Source organism: Sapajus apella, unplaced genomic scaffold, assembly GCF_009761245.1.
Source record: "Sapajus apella isolate SASKATOON/1434 unplaced genomic scaffold, GSC_monkey_1.0 scaffold113, whole genome shotgun sequence".
NCBI lineage: Eukaryota > Metazoa > Chordata > Mammalia > Primates > Cebidae > Sapajus > Sapajus apella.
This window is the reverse complement of record NW_022437053.1, coordinates 1967835-1983509: the sequence shown is the minus strand read 5'-3', so window position 1 is coordinate 1983509 and position 15675 is coordinate 1967835.

The window sequence follows — 15675 nt, the reverse complement described above, 5'->3', positions numbered from 1 at the left end:
GGGGCAGAGCGTCGGAACAGAAAGTGAGTTTCTGAGAATACCCGGAAACCCTGAGCAGGAAGGCAGGCATCAGCACTAGACGGCACCAGGACAGAAAGAACCTCCCAAGCACAGGTCTGTGGGTTTGTCCAGAGTCCCGGGGAGGCACCTGTTGGAACCTGACTGGGCTCTGACTTCTCTGGCTACATCCTTCTCCTCTTCCCTTTTCCATTCTGCTGCAGCACCGTGGTCCCTCCCCTTCCTTGAGCATGTGGCTCATGATCCTGCTGGGTCTTTGCACTTGCTGTCCTCCATTTTGGAATGCTCTTTCCCCAGACACCCAAGTGGCTCTGTTCCTAGCTTCTTCACATCTTTACTCAAAAGACTCTTCTCCAAGGCCTTCTCTGATTCCCAACTTCCTCTCCCACAGGCCAAATATGACCCTGATTTTATTTTCTCCTCCAACACTTACCGCTATCTAACATACCACCTATGTTCCTTATTTACCTCATTTATGGTGTCTCCTCTACCAGGATCTAAGCTCCATGAAGGAAGGGCCATTCTTTAGTTCACTGCGTATTGCCCTATGCCTCAGAGGTTGGCACACAGTAGGAGCTAATAAGTATCAAATAAATGCACAAAATGATTATGCAAAATCTTACCCTGAGTCCACCCTGCCCCAGGAATAACTATTGCTAGCACTCTAGTATATGCAGCAGATTGACAAATTGGCCTCCAGAAAGGCAGTGTCTTGATTCTGGGCTTGGTGAGGGGGCTTGTTATGGCCAGTGGCAGGTGGGCAGAAGTGGTTGTGTGCCAGTCTAAATCAAGGCCTTAAGAGGTCTGAAATGTTTTGGTCCAGCCCCTTGTGCCTCTGCCACCACTGTGAGAAGTACGTATCCTGGCCAGCCTGCTGACTCAGGAGGGCGAGAATCAGGTGCCGCAGACCAGAACACTGCCTCAGTGTCAAGGTAGAGCTGCTCCGTGACTCAGAGATTCTTAAGTTATTTTTCTGAAGACCAGTGAGTTTGTTACACAACAGAATTGTGGCAATACCCAACCAATACAGCATGAGTCTTTTCTATTTTGCTATTATGCAATTACACAATTGATCATTCCTTATGCATTGTTTTGTTAAATTGCATGTCTTAGGGATCCTCCAAGGTCACTACCTATAAGCAAAACTTACTCTTTTTAATGGCTGCAGAGTATTCTGCAGTATGGCTATAGCAAAATTTATTTATTTGTTCCCCTGTTGATGAAATCTAACTTCCCAATCTCTCCTTAAATCCACAATGCTGAAATGAACATTTTTATTTATATATGTCTTTTCACGCATGGGCATCATATTTAAGATAGATTCTTGGTGCAAACTTTACGAATCAAAATATGTAAATATTTAAATTTTGAGAAATACTGCCACTTTTTCTGGAAGGCTAGACATTTGGACTCCCACCAATACGGAATGACAATATTGATTACCCTGCATCTTCTAAATTAACCCCAGTCTAATAGATGAAGAAAAAGTCTCATGGTTGGTTGTAACATACTATTTCTTGATTTTTAAGTAAGTTTAACACATTGTCATATGTTTACTGATTATGTTTGAGTCTTCTGAGAGAATATGTTCATAGGATAAATTTTTCTATTAAAATGTTTTTCTTTCTTATCAATTTTAGGATCTCTATATATTCTCGATATTCATCCTTATTGATTAAATGTTATAAATATTATCTACCAATCTGCCACTTGCCTGTTAACTTTATGGTATTTTTCTTTCCCCCTAAAGAAGATTTTAGATTTTTATGAAGGCAAATATTTCATTAGATTTATTTAGGACTTTTGATTATTGCACATTGCTTAGAAATACTTGTATACTACTTCAATGTAATGAAACCACTCCCTATATTTTCTTTTATTAAATTTATAATCTTAATCTTTCATCTGGCATTTGTACCACCACAATATTATTAAAACACTCTATAATGTTTTCTCCTAATAAGCTTACAGCTCTGTTTTATATCTAAACTTTTTTTATAATGTAAGAAAAAACTTTTATATAGATATCTAATCATCCCCAAATTATTTACTGAATGAGCTATTCATTTACTATTGACTTTAAACACCATTATCTTTGTCATAAGCTATTATCTCATTAACAGAAGAGTATATTAATTTTTAAAGAGCTTTAAAAAATTTACTTAGAGCAAAAGCACATAAAAATGTACACGTTAATGTTTGTTAAGCATACGGTTTAGTAGTGTTAAGTACATTCGCATTGTTTGTGCAATCATTACCACAATCCATCTCTAGAACTTTTTTAATTTGCAAAACTGAACTCTGTACCCATTAAAAAACAGCTCTTCATTTCACCCTCCCCCAAAGCCTGGAAACTACCATTGTACTTTCTGTCTCCATGAGTTTGACTACTCTAGGTATCTCGTATAAGTAAAATCATGCAGCATTATTTGTATGACCAGCTTCTTTCACTTAGCATAGTGGCTTCAAGATTCATCCATGTTGTAGCATGTGACAGGATTTCATTCCTTTTTAAGGATGAGTAATATTAAGGATATATTTCTGAAACCTCTAGTCTATTTATCTGCTCTTCTTTTCTACTTTTGTACCAATACTACAATGTTTTAAATACAATAGAGCTATAGTGATAAGAGAAAGTTGGTATAATTAGATATTTGTCCCCTCCAAGTCTCACGTTGAATTTGATCTCCAGTGTTGGAGGTGGGACGTAGTGGAAGGTGCTTGGGTCATAGGGGCAGATCCCTGGCAAATGGCTTGGTGATAACCCCTTGACAGTGAGTGAGATCTTTTCCTAATAGTTCATGAGAGAGATGGTTGATTAAAAGAAACTGAGACCCCTTTCCCTCTCTCACCCTCTCTCTCACTCCCTCTCTCATCACGTCATAAACCTGCTCCCCTTCACCTTCCACTGCTGGTGGAAGCAGGCTGAGGCCCTCATCAGAAGCAGATGCTGACACCATACATCTTGTACAGCCTGCAGAACCATGAGCCAAATAAACTGATTTTCTTTGTATATTACCCAGCCCTAGGTATTCCTTTATGGGAACACAAAATGGACTGAAATACAAGCACAGTTGCCATCTTATTGTTCTCTTTTTAAAAATGAATTAGACATTCTTCACTGCTGTGGTCTGAATGTGTCCCCCAAAATTCATGTGTTGGAAATGTAATGCAACAGTGCTGGACCATGGGGCATTCTGAGAGATGTTTGGGTCTCTTCAAATTAATATCGTTATAAAAGGGCTTGAAGGACAAGATTGGCCCCATTTCATCCTTCCTTACTGATATGGTTTGGCTGTGTCCCCACTTGAATCTCACCTTAACTCCCATGAGTTATGGGAGGGACCTGGTGGGAGGAAACTGAATCAGGGAGGCAGATCTTTCCTGTGTTGTTCTCATGATAGTGAATACGTCTCCAGTGATCTGATGGTTTTAAAAACGGGAGTTTCCCTGCAAAGCTGTCTTGTCTGATGCTATGTGAGACATGCCTTTCACCTTCTGCCACGATTGCGAGGCCTCCCTAGACATGTGGAACTGTAAGTCCAATAAACCTCTTTCTTTTTTAAATTGCCCAGTCTCATGTGTGCCTTCATCTGCAGCATGGAAATGGACTAATACACTTTTCATCTGCCATGTGAGGACACAGCATTCGTCCCTTCTGGAAGATGCAGCATTCAAGGCACCACCTTGGAAAGCAGAGAACAGCCCTTACCTGATAGTTGAACCTCAATTGGATTTAGCCTGTAGACCGGTCAGAGATAAATTTCTGTTCTATATTAATTACCTAATCTCAGATATTTAGTTATAGCAGCACAAAACTGACTAAAACATCTGCCATGTGAATTTTAAGATCATTTTATCAAGTTCATAAAACTGTCAGTTAAATTGAAGTTTTTCCATTAAGATTTCATGAGATGTACAGATTAACATGGAGAGAATTTACATTTTCCATGACTGTATCTTTCAATGTAGGTAGATGGTTATGTCTCCTCTTAGTTTTTTTTTTTAAACATTCTTCAACAGAGTTTAAAATTTTATTCACATAAGGCTTGTACATTCTTTGTCAGGTTTATGGTAGAATTTGCTGGCAACTCTTCAGCACTTAACCCTTTTCTTTGCGCAAGCAGTTAGATTCCCTTCCCAGCTTTCCTTGCAATTAGGTGGGATCATATGACTGAGGTTGTAGTGAGTGGAATTTGAGCAGACATGATGGATGTTACTTCCCAGCCAGGACCTTAAAACCATCCCACACTTTCTCTAGGCTCTATTTCCTTCCTGCCTTGGATGACAACTCCCAGGGTGATTTTGAGAGAAACCCATGGAAGGTGACAGAACCCCTGCATCCCTGAATGATGCAATAGAGCAGAGTCCCATCCTCCCCATCTGGACTGCTGCCCTGGGCTGTTAAGTGAGTGAAAAATGAACTGCTCTTTGATGGAGCTGTTACATGTTTGAGTGTGTTACCATAGCTGGTTCCACCCTAATCAGTGTCAAACCAGTGACCTTAAGAAGGTGTGATGCCACAGAGGGGCCCTGAAATACATGGCCTAGTTTAGTGGTTGGGCAGTGGGCACAGCACTGAAGAGCTGGAACATGGAGGCCTGCCTTAGTCCAGTCAGGCTGCTGTCACAGAAATATCACCAACTGAGGGCCTTATCAACAACAGAAATTTATTTCTCACAGTTCTGTAGGCTAAGTCCAAAATCAATGTGCTCACAGATTCGGTGTCTGGTGAGGGCCTGATTCCTGATTCATAGATGGCCCTCTCCTCACAACCTCACATGGTGGAAGCAGGAAGGGGTCTCTGGGATATCTTTTCTTTTCTTTGTTTTGAGACAGTGTTTCGCTTTTGTTTACTGGGCTGGAGTGCAATGGCACGATCTCGGCTCATCACAACCTCCGCCTCCCAGGTTCAAGCGATCCTCCTGCCTCAGCCTCCCAAGTAGCTGGGATTACAGGCATGTGCCACCATGCCTGGCTAATTTTTTGTATTTTCAGTAGAGACGAGGTTTTTCTATGTTGTTCAGGCTGGTCTTGAACTCCCAACCTCAGGTGATCCACCCACCTTGGCTTCCCAAAGTGGTGGGATTACAGGCATAAGCCACAGCGCCTGGCTGGGGTGTCTTTTCTAAGGTCAATAATCATAAAATGAGGCTCCACCCTCATGACCTAATCACTTCCCAAAAGCCCACCTCCTAATACCATCCCAGTTGGGATTTAGGTTTCAACATATTAATTTTGGGTCGACATGAAGATTCAGTCTAGAGAAAGGTCTCAGCCACACAGGGTCAGACATTTGGACAGCCTCTCCGTGATAACTTTAGGGTTGACAAATTTATCAAATAAAAAAAATACAGTACATCTCATTAAATATAAATTTCAGATAAACAATGAATATGTTTTACAAGTATGGGTATGCTTGTTGGCATGTAAAATTCACTACTAGACAATGGATAAGAATCCTACTAAGTTTTTGAGGAAATTATATTACAAAATAATTCAAGAACCTAAGAAAACCTGAGAACGTGCAAAAACCTTTGGGTCCCTAAATTGACAACAGCAAGAAAACTGCTACAAAAACCATGTAGCCCTCCCCACGCCTGCCATATCCTCTCTAGTGCTCACTTCAAATAGAATCATGAAGGAAAATGGAGGAAAAAAGTCTCCCCAAAGGGAGAATCCAGGTATAACTGAAAAATGTGGGCAAAGCAGATTCTCCAGGAGACTGGATAAAGAAAATGTGGTACGTATAAACCATGGAATACTATGCAGCCATAAAAAGGGATGAGTTCATGTCCTTTGCTGGGATACTGATGAAGCTCGAAACCATCATTCTCATCAAAGTGACACAAGAACAGAAAATCAGACACTGCATGTTATCACTCATAGGTGGGTGTTCAACAATAAGAACGCATGGACACAGGGAGGGGAACATCACACACTGGGGTCTGTTAGAGGGGTGGGAGCTAGGGGACGAATAGCAGGGGTTGGGGAAAGATAATATTGGGAGAAATGCCTGATGCAGGTGACAGGGCGGGGGGGTGGTGGAGGCAGCAAACCACCATGCCATTTGTGTGCCTGTGTAACAATCCTGCAAGTTCTGCACATGTACCCCAAAACCTAAAGTACTAAAAAAAAAAAAAAAAAAAAAACAGGATCAGTCCCAGCTCCCCAGGGGCTCAGCGGCTCAGCTCACTGTCTCCAAACAAGAATTCTGGTCTGAATATCTGAGTTAAGAAAAAAGACTTCATGTGGCTTCCTGCACCATCCTGCTGGAGCAAGAGCCAGAAGGCCTTCAGGAGGGCCACTTCCTCCTCCTTTTCATGCACTCATCTCACATCTGTCTTAGGGCCCATTGTGAAGGTGTTGCCTGCAGGAGCCAGCCCTTTGGGTGTGTGGAGGGAAGGGCACCCTGACTAAGCTGCCCACAGGAGGGAAGCAGGGCCAAGGAAAGCGGAGGAAGCTCACATGGTAACTATGGGGCATGGAGCATTTTGAGGAAAACAGACTTTGAGAAGAACTGTTTAGGACTAAAGAATTGCGTGAGTGTCTGGAAATCCCAGGGTAGAAGAGCAACTCCTAAGGAGAAAGAAAAAGGTGGGAGGGCTCAAAGGCAAAAGCCTATTCTTATCTGCGCCCTGGACTGGCCCTTCCCCACCCCATTTCCTAGACACTGAGATGGAATTTAATGCTGTTCACAGTGTCTGGACTGCAACACACAATTTCTATGTTTCCTGTAGTTAGGTGAAGTTGATAATTTAAGTAACAGACAAACCTAGGGTACCCCCTGGCCACTCTCAGGCAGGCAGCACAGTGTGTGCCCTTTATGCTAGTAATAGGTACATGTGAATTTTGTCCACACTTATGGAAATGGAGAAAGAAGAGCTGCAGTAAATACATAAGAAAAAGCAATCAGAAAGGTTGTGGGCAAAGCTCGATATTCAGATTTGTTCTAGACTTCCCTCCCAGATCATTTTAAATTACAAATCATCCATATGGAAACCTGGAAACTGTTTTTTCTTTTCAGCTTTTAGTTATATCTTATATCATTTTCTAAAATGGAATAACCTGAAGATTAATTTATTTGCTTGTCACTTTTCCATTAGAAGCTCGAATTCATTTCTGTTTTCATTACCAGTACACAGTGGTTTGTCCCAAATTACCTTCACCCAGATCCTACCTGTATGAACTTACGACGTTTTAATAAAATGGTTATTTGCTTGGGGAGAAAAAATTATAATGGGTAAAATAAATCTCCTTATCTTTGAAGTAGTTTGAATGTGAGATTACAGTATGTCCTTTCTGGTAATACTTGGCTTCAGGATAATCCATGATTCCTTCTTTAAAAATTCAATACTAAAGTTGTTATACAGCATTTTATTAGAAGATAAAGTGCGCCCATTCTTTATATATACTCCCTAAACTGCTGAGATTCAAGGTGCTCCATAAATAATATAAGCTTCTTGCCCATCATTAACAAAAGACACTGCTAAGTGGACAGAAAATTCAGTGTTTCCCTTTTATGGAGGCCATAGGACACACACTTAGCCTGCCATCAGAAATTACTGTCTGCAGAAACCCTGGCCTGGAGTTTTTCACACTGAAAAATGGATAACTGGTGGGGGGAGGGTTAATGGAAGATGCTGAACACTGGTTAAAATTCTGTCTTCACTTGAGAACTGGTCCACTGAGAAAAATTTTTAACTATTGCTTCCCTTCCATTGAGAGCACACTCTTCTAGCAAAAGCATTCTGAGCCAGGAATCTGAGGGCTTTCAAGAAATCAGCCTGTAGTAAGGCCAAATGAACTGCTAAGTCAGATCCCAGTGTGATGATAGTCATATTCTCATTTATGATATGTCATGAATCACAGCTCATACCTTTCAATTGCACTATGATAAATATGCCACTCAAGCAGCCTTACCGTACATCAGAGCCTGGGAAAGCGGCTTGGGAAATGCACAGGGTAACAGGCAACTTGGAAAGTGTGCAAATCCAGACAAGGCAGGTAGCTGCAGGACAAATCAAAGCCGACCAGATGTCCGGCACCTGGTGTGGATATGCTTTTCCACAGCCCAGATTTAGTTCCAATGCATCATTTCTCAATTTTCCAAGCAGCAATTAACCTCAAGCCTGCACTAACATCTTTGGTGAGTTTATAGCCTCTGGTTCCTATCTGTTCTCTGATTTAGGATATTCTTCAGCAGCAGGTTGATCCTACATTCTAGGAAGTGCAGGTCCAAGGATCGTAATGTGCAAGTTCTCGTGACCCCTCAGTGTTTCTTCCCAGCTGATGCCCTAGTTAGATCTAGGCCTCTCCAGATGTTTCATCTCACAATATGAAATCCACCTTTCACTTGTTTCTGTCATGCAAATCTGAGCGAGATTGCCAAACTTCTTCTCCTGACCAAATTGGCCAAAAAACCGGAAAGCAGTTAAACATTATTTGCTATTTTCCAATGACATGGCACACCATGATTAACCTCCATAACACACAAACATGTTCCCCAGAAAGAAAAGCCAATGCTACATTCCAGAGAAAACGTATTACCCCTTGATATGGTTTGGCTCTGTGTCCCCAGCCAAATCTCATCTAGAATTGTAATCCCCATGTGTTCAGGGAGGGAGGCGATTGGATCATCTCCAAAGCCGTACTTGTGATAGTGAGTTCTCATGAGATCTGATGGTTTTAAAAGTGGCAGTTTCCGCTGCGCGCTCTCTCTCTCCTACCACCTTGTGAAGAAGGTGCCTACTTCCCCTTTGCTTTCTGCTTGATTGTAAGTTTCCTGGGGCCTCTCCAGTCATGTGGAACTGTGAGTCAATTAAACCCCTCGTGTTTATAAAGTACTCAGTCTCAGGTAATATCTTTACAGCAGTGTGAGAAAGGACTAATGGACCCCTCTCATCCCAGTGGCTTTCTTTCCTGTTTAAATGTTTCAAAACTAGCTTTGGGGCATGTTAAAAATGTAGATGCCTAGGCCTCACTGCAGACCTATTAAATTAAAATTTCTGGGAATGGGGCTTACAGACTTTTTTATAAGCATCCAGATAGTTCTGCGCATTGTAGTTTGAGAAATTACTTGGGGTTGGTTTTCTCTGAGATGTCTTTCTGCCTGATACTGTGTAGTTCTAGAAGCATTCAAAGACAACTGTCAGTGTGCACCCCAAAGGCACCCCCAAGGCTCTTCAGCAGCACCGGCCACCTCATTCTCAGACCACTGCAGGACTGTGCAGAGGGAGTGATGGACAGGGCAAAATGGGACAGGGAAGAGCTAAGGATTGAAAATCACAGATCTGCTTTAAACTTCAATGCCTTTACTTCTGGCTCTGCAGTCTTAGAGCAATTACACGACCTTACTAATTTCAGGTTTTCTACTTTCAAAATGAGAGTAAAAACAAGTACTTCCCAGATGGCAGGAGGGTCAAATGAAGTGATAAAAATACTAGGGCTGTATGTAGTGGTGTTTAACTAAAATTTGAATTGTTTAACCTGTAAATGTTACTTCCCTTCCCAGTTTCCCATTTGTAAATGATCCCTGGTTCGTGGGTTATTTTGAATATCACTTTACATGTATATGAGAGACTCTCTCTCTGGATGACATTGTGAAGAGCCGAGACCCTGAATCCCTTTACCTGCTGGGGAAGAGGGACAGACAAGGCCATGAGTTCAATCTGAGAAATGGGCAGTGTGGTCCACTGAAGAGTGGCCCCCCAGGACGTCCACCTTCTGATCCCTGAACCTGTGATATGTTAACTTGCAGGGCAAAAGGGATTCCGAAGATGTGATTAATTCAGAACTTTGAGTTGGGGAGATTATCTTGGGTCATCCAGGCAGGCCCTAAATATAATCATAAGTTTTCATGTAAGAGAAAGGCACAGGGGACTTGATGACAGTGGGGAAAGGGCAGTGTGATGCAAGTGTGACACAGTGTGGGGAAAGGTGATGTGATGCAAGGAAGGGGCCAGGAGCCATGGATTGCAGGTGGCTCTGGAAGCTGGAAAGGTAAGGAAGCGATCCTCCCTCAGAGCCTCAGGTGGAACCAGCCCTGCCCTGAAGACACCTCGGTTTTGTTCCCATAGACTCAGTTTAGACTTCTGACCACCAGAGCTATAAGGGAACAAACTCCCATTGCTTGAAGTCACAGAGTTCGTGGTAACTTGTTACAGGAGTCACAGGAAAGGAATGCAGGTAGATTTAAAAGTAACACTATTGCTCAGAGAATAAGGAGCACGTTTTCGTCATTTACAGACAACAAGTATCTAAAACCTCAAGGGTAGTTTGAACTCACATATTTCCTTCACCAGCACTTACAGGACACTCACTCAGTGCCTGGCCTCGTGCAGCTCCCAGTCAATCTGACAACCTAAAGTTTAGGCTGCTCCAGCCCCTTTGCCCCACCTGACGCATCTCAGGGGTTGGGGGCTTGGCATGCTCAATTCTTCTCCATGCTGCAGGCCCAGGATGCACTCAAGCTGGCACCGTGTTCCCCAGAGCTGGTCTCAGTAACTCCAGGTGGGCATCCTGGAATCCTCTCAGCCTGGGAGGTTCTCAGGGTGGCTCCAGCAGCGCTGTCCTCTCAGGACCTGCCCAGGTCAGGAGATACATGGAGGGAAGGGTAGGGGCTTTCCTCCCAATCCCTAGAAGTCTCTCCACCCACTGTCCCAACCTTGCTTCCTTTTGGCCCCCTTTGTCCTCACTTTGTCTGTCAGAAGCATACTGCCAACCTATCATAAAGGGTGGCTTTGCAGTAAAAATGAAGCTGATGAAACCAGTTCACTCACAGAGGCTCCTGGGCCAGTAATAGGACGAATGTATAATTTCTCATCCACACCAGGAAAGTGTGCAAATGCAGACAAGGCAGGTGGCTGCAAGACAAATCAGCCAAAGCCAACCAGATGTCCGGGCACCTGGTGTGGACATGCTTTCCCGCAGCCCAGATTGTTTCAATTCATCATTTCTCAATTTTCCAAGCAGCAATTAACCTCAAGGCTGCACTAACATCTCTGGTGAGTTTACAGCCTCTGCTCCTCACTATCTACACTCTGACTTAGGGTACTCTTCAGCAGCAGGTTGATCCTAGATTCTGGGAAGTGCAGTTACATGGATCGCAATGCGGAAGTTCTCGTGACCTGCCGGACTTGGCAAGCTCCCACTAAAGATGGCACAGCCAGGAACCACAGGACTCAGGCCAGGGCAGGGAAAGTAGGAGGAGGCAGGCCCCGCTGTCAACCTCCATCTTCCCTTATCCATGGCAGGCATGGCGGGCACTGCAGGCCTGCAGGTGCAGTGGACTTCCAGGGGAGCCCTTCAGAAGACTCGAGAGCTGAGCAGAGTCCTCCAGGTGAAGAAGCAGGACACAGGTCTTTATTTCCCTTTTCTTCCAGAACTTCACCTGGATTAAAGACAGCCACCTTTCCCAGGTAGGGCACTTGCCTCCCTTGACTGGCTCAGACTTCTGATTATGCTAGGCTCTCGCCTGTAACTAGAACTTCCTGAGGAATCAGTGACTCTCTGGAACTCATCAGCAGAGAGTCTCCTGCCACGTACACGGTCATCCTTGTCTCTTTTAGCCACCCATGAAGTTTCTATTTTCCAAGAGGCCAAGGCCCCCAAGCCCCTTGCAGGGCAGTCCAGAATCACACAGTTTGGATCCCATGACAGAGCAAGTCTTCCTTCATAGAACACCCCTTCTCCTGCCCAGGTTTTCATGCTCTTTTGTGATGGCCTTCCCACTCTACCTTCCCTTAGGTGGGCAAGTAACACTGGATATGCAGGGAAAACTTTGAATTTCAGATGAACAACTTAACTTTCTAGTTTTTTTCTTTTTAAAAAAATATCTATTGCCTACCTTTTCCCAAGCCCCTCCACCAAATCTGGAAGAGACAGTTTCCAGAACCCTATCACAATTTTATCAGATCAAAAATATATACTTAAAGGCTTTTTAAACTTATTAACATGTGAGGGGGATGAAGTGGCAGTTATGTAATTACATAATAATTTGGTGGAGATGATATTTCAAATTATAGGATGCATAAAGGAAAGGTAATAAAAGGGTCTTGGGCTAAAGGCCTTCAAATCTGTGATATACAGAGCGCAGGCCCAGACCATGAAGTCCAGAAGGGCAGGGTCCTGCACTGGCAGAAAGTGCACAATCAGGCCAGGCACGGTGGCTCACACTTGTAATCCCAGAACTTTGGAAAGGCTGAGGCAGGCAGATCACCTGAGATAGGAGTTTGAGACCAGCCTGGCCAACATGGTGAAACCCCAACTTAGAAAATATAAAAAATTCACTGGGTGTGGTCATGCACACCTGTAATCTCAGCTACTCAGGAGGCTGAGGCAGGAGAATCACTTGAACCTGGGAGGCGGCCATTGCACTCTAGCCTGGGCAACAGAGTGAGACTCCGGCTCAAAAAGCAAAAAGGTAATGAATAAAAAGAAAGTGCACATTCAGATGATGTTTCCTCCCTGCCTCACACTCTTGGGAAGAGAAAAAAGAAGAGCTGCACAGATACCACGGTGTCTTCCGGAAGCTTCCCTAACTCCAGTATCAGTTCCAGACTGGACAGCCGGTAGGCTGCTCAGACAGTGGGTCAGAGGCTCACTGGATGTGCCAAGGCTTTCTGGCTTGGAGGCCCCATTCAGTGCCATTTTGCTAAAATTCTGTAACCAGATAATTAAAGTAAGTTTTATCTATGTATTTATTATTTTGTTTTGTGCTAATGTGCATGTGAAGTTAACAATTTTGGGCCCATTCCATGAACATGCTGCTGGTAAATACCCACTATAATGTCTCTTTTTGTTTTCTGAAAAATGTTATTTGAATGCAGATAAACAGTCATTGAAAATCAGTAGAGTGTGTGTCTTTTGGCCAAACAGCAGGAGAGCTGGGAAGGGAAGCGGAAAGGCCTGGGTAGTTTTCATTTGTCATTAGTGGAATCATCAGATTAATCAATGAAGAATGTATGATGTCTACCTTCATGAGGTCACTGCTGGTCTTACCAGACACCACAAAAAATACGAGGATGCTCTGAGCTGGGAAGTTAACATCCTGAGTGTTCCAGAATCATAAGCTTCAAATCCTAGGGTTTAATCCTGAAGTTATGCCATCAGGGAGCCAGTGGCCAGGTGAAGTGGAAAATATAAGCTATTTTCCCAATTTCAAAAGACCTGTGGAAATTAGCCCATGAATCCTATAAGTGAAAATATCCTCCAGCCAAAGACCTGGGGAATAGGCCTGAGTTGGGTCTATTATCTGTTGGAGGGAGAGACTACGCACAGGGCACGCCAGCCGGAGCTGTGGGGCGTATCAGGCAGAGGGTGTTTGCCAGGACTCATTTCAGAACTGGGGCTTGTGTTGGGCGATCTGGGGAGAGTATTCAAGGAAGTAGGGCTTTGCTCCAGATTTGGTGTTAAGAAGGAGATGCTACATGTGAGTTAATCTTATCTAGAGCCAAGTGGCAGTCTTTATTTATTTTTAAATTTATTTATTATACTTTAAGTTCTGGGGTATATGCGCAGATTGTGCAGGTTACATAGGTATATATGTGCCATGGTGGTGGTTTGCTGCATCCATCACCTCGTCATCTACATTAGGTATTTCTCCTAATGCTATCCCTCCCCAATCACCCCACCACCTGCTATTCCTCCCCTAGCCCCCAACCCCCCAGACCCTGGTGTGTGATGTTCCACTCCCTGTGTCCATGTGTTCTCATTGTTCAACACCCACGTATGAGTGAGAAAATGCAGTGTTTAGTTTTCTGTTCTTGTGTCAGTTTGCTAAGGATGATGGTTTCCAGCTTCATCTATGTCCCTGCAGAGGACATGAACTCATCCTTTTTTTCTGGCTACATAGTATTCCATCGTCTATATGTGCCACATTTTCTTTATCCAGTCTATCAAATTATAAAGCAGCAGCACTCACTTCCATGAGCTAGAAGAGTGGGACCTTGAGTCAATTTTATGGATTGAACCATGTTCTTGCCTGGTCTGTGTTCAGACCTAGCGACATGGTGCCTTTGTTCTTGTCTTAATCCATCACACGCACAAGTGGCCTCCCTGATGATGATGTTCAGTGAGCTGCTTACATTCATCAGGAGAGACCAAGGCCCAGCTGTGGGCACCAGCCCAGCTCCTGCATATCAGGGACCACCTTTGTCTTTCTTACAACAGAGCAATAATAACCAAGCAACACCAGGACTCAGTTAGCACTGAGTGTTCTTGTTTACTGTGGGACTTTACTGAATAATGTTTCATTACATTTCCTTTCTAGAAATGCTGGGAAGGCATAATTTGGTGGAGACGATATTTTAAATTATAGGATGCATAAAGGAAAGGTAATAAAAGGGTCTCGGGCTAAAGGCCTTCAAGTCTTGCCAGATGCAAGTGTGCAATGATGTGTTGCAGCCACGGAGCCAAATCCTGGGAGACCACAGGGGGATGACTGTGTCTGTCCCCATCGGTTCCCAGGAAACTCACTCCCCCAAACACTCCTACAGTGAGGTAGCTCCCTAAGTTAGGCAGCCTGTGTCCACGAGCTGCACCTGTAACTCTCCAGCACCTGAACACTTCATTCCACAAGCATTTCCAGACGGCCCACCTTCCCCTCAGGAACACAGAAGCCCCGTCTCACTGCTGGTCCCAACTAGATGAGCAGGCCCCTCCCTGCTGCTCAAAGCACAACCAGAAACCTGGCTCAGAGGCAACCAGAACTCTAAATGGTGATCAGAGGAAGACGGACTGGTTTGGGGACCCCAAAAGGGGAAAGAAGGCACAGCGACAGGATGTTTTATGCCCCCAAGTCCAGCAGAAGGTGACCCTAGCCTAGTACCCATGGCGGCCAGCTGGGCTTGCTCCCACTCTGATGGAACAGGGCTCTCTGACAATACCAGGCCAGCCTGACACCACTGACGGAGGAGGGACCTGAAGTCCTGTCCACATAAGAGGCCCTGGGGAGGCTCTCCTCCTCTAGTACTGACAGCCCCTCCTCCCCACCCAGAAATGCCTGGTGGGGGTGGGGGGCACCTGCAGGGGATCCAAGCCTCTTCTTCAGGCAGCCTGAGCTGGGAGACACTCGGGGCGCAGCCTGGAGAAACTCAGTCTTGTCCTGAGGCCACATCAGCAGGGATCCTGAGAGTCGCAAAGACCCCAGATAAACCAAGCAGAAGAAAAGAACACAGCAGCGACTCTGGAAATTAGACGCCAGTGGAACCACAGCCTGCCAGATGGGCCAGGATCCATGTGCCAAACGTAAACAGGCCACTGCCTTCTAAATCAAAAGGGTCACAGGGGACCCAGGTCACCTAACATGACAGGCAGAACGTCCATCACACAACTGAAAACTCACCAGCATTCCAAGAGTGCAGAAATCACCACCAGCATCAGCACCACCATCAGCTGCTGCCAAGACCCAAGCATCAGATGTTGGAATTATCTGACAAGGGTTCCAAGGTAGCTGCCATTAAAAATGCTTTGGCAATGACAGGTTCTCTTGAAATAAATGAAACACTGGGAAATCTCAGCCCTTTCCTCACAGCGCCAGGGCTGGCAGCCACTGCCGTGGTTCCCGGTCACACCTGAAAGCCCTCAGTGACTCCATTTAGGGGCGGGCGCCTTCGCCTGTCACACCTGAAAGCCCTCAGTGACTCCATTTAGGGG